Source organism: Penaeus japonicus, unplaced genomic scaffold, assembly GCF_977035675.1.
Source record: "Penaeus japonicus unplaced genomic scaffold, GWHDUDI00000001_assembly GWHDUDI00000003, whole genome shotgun sequence".
NCBI lineage: Eukaryota > Metazoa > Arthropoda > Malacostraca > Decapoda > Penaeidae > Penaeus > Penaeus japonicus.
Window position 1 is genome coordinate 42,135,120 of NW_028234405.1, and position 1,616 is coordinate 42,136,735.

The 1,616-nt window shown below is 42.1% G+C and overlaps 1 protein-coding gene across 9 annotated transcripts in view; it reads left to right on the forward strand.

The window, feature by feature from the left end:
• The first annotated feature begins 258 nt into the window (after positions 1 to 258).
• LOC122265824 (uncharacterized) overlaps positions 259 to 1,616 on the forward strand; it is a 125,542-nt gene continuing 124,184 nt past the window's right edge. For 5 of the 9 annotated variants that reach the window (XM_043035257.2, XM_043035265.2, XM_043035274.2 and 2 more), the window contains exon 1: positions 263 to 408. The gene's annotated coding sequence lies outside the window, so the exon portion shown is untranslated. Of the gene's footprint in view, positions 409 to 1,616 lie in introns of all 9 variants that reach the window. The other 4 variants (XM_086532727.1, XM_086532630.1, XM_086532580.1 and 1 more) reach the window with 2 other exon arrangements.

Consider the following 1,616-nt stretch of genomic DNA (forward strand, 5'->3'; position numbering starts at 1 on the left):
TAAGGGTGAATCACACCAAACTGCAAATCAACAAAGTTAAGGAGGTCACAATAAACCCGCTTGATTAACTATGTACACAAGATTAAAGCAGAAAACCAAACACCAGCTTAGTGAAGCGGTGTCGTAAGTGAGCTTATGGTAGAAGCGAAGTAAGCGAGTGCCCCCTGAAGACCCAACAGGTTAAGCAGGCACCAGCAAGGAGGGAAGGGGAGGGGCGAGCGGGAGGGGCGCGTGGCACTAGCAGCAGAAGCAGCAGCAGTGAGGCGGCAGGACCCAGAGTGTAACGTTGGGTCCGGGAGCAGCAGCGGCGGCAGTGGTCTTTGTAGCGTCCCCCGGGATGACATGACGAAGTGGTGACTGGCAAGATCCTCGTCGCCGCGCCAGGGCCGTAGTCATGTAGCCACGATGGTGTGTGCTGTGAAGTGAGAGTGGTGTGCAGAGAAGTGTTGATTCTGGTCATGTTTTAAGGAAAGGAAGGAGGATATGAGTAACTCCATGTGACAAAGATTTTTTTAAAGATTGAGACGCGAGTAGGAAGATACCGCGACAGTGATGAGTGGGGGAAAAAAACTACAAGGGGAAACAAGCGTACAACCATGTTAGTTTACTAACAGAACATCGAGGTGTATTGCTGAGTGATTCTTCCCTACACCGCAACATCAACAGCACATTCTTGGTAATGATGTCCTACAGAAAAAAAACATCCTTTCAGACATGCAGTGAAAACCAAACCTCGTTTTACACCATATTAACAAGCCAATAACGACGGCGCACCTTTACCAAGAGAGTGTGTATATGTTTGCGTCACCGCGCGGCTTGCTCGTGTAAACATCACGCTAGAACTCATGATACTCGCGCGGCCTTCAGGAAATCGAGGCCGAGTCGATATGATGAGATATATAGAGGGATTGAAGTGTCGATAACAGGGCTTATGTCCCGTGTCTTTAAACCCGCGAAGGAATTTAATAATAACTATTACATAACAGTATCTAGTAACAGGGAACAGAAACTCTTACTGTTGATTTTACGGTCACCCAGTTGTTATTCTGTTGCAGTGTTAAATATGCCAAAGTTGAACCTTGTTGATAGGCACTGTGATTTCATAGTGCAACAGATAGTATTTATGATAAGGTACTAAGCATGGCAGAGGTTAGTTAAAATGATAAGAAAGGATTTATTCACGGTGTTTGTAATTGGAATGAAAGTATATGTTTTAGAATTACTGTTCTGTTTAAAGTCATGATATGAATTATAATCTTATGACGATATGGGTGACATACGTGCTTATAGGCATAACAAATAAGAATTATTTTATATGAATAGTAATTAAAATCATATAATGGCGATTATGTCAATTTTGATCATAAAATTTTCAAAATGATATTGAAACAAAGAAAATGACCACAGGAAAGCGCATGATAGTAATACCGATTGTGAAAGACAGGCTCTTCCTGCAATGCACCGGTGGCGCTAATGATCTGGAAAAGATAAAGATAATTATCATCACGATTACCGAAGTTGACATCGAAATTTGAGGAAATGGAGGAAATAATATGATTTACCTCAGTCTAATTCAAAGTAAGGAATATGTGTCATTTCGAATAACATTTGGAGGA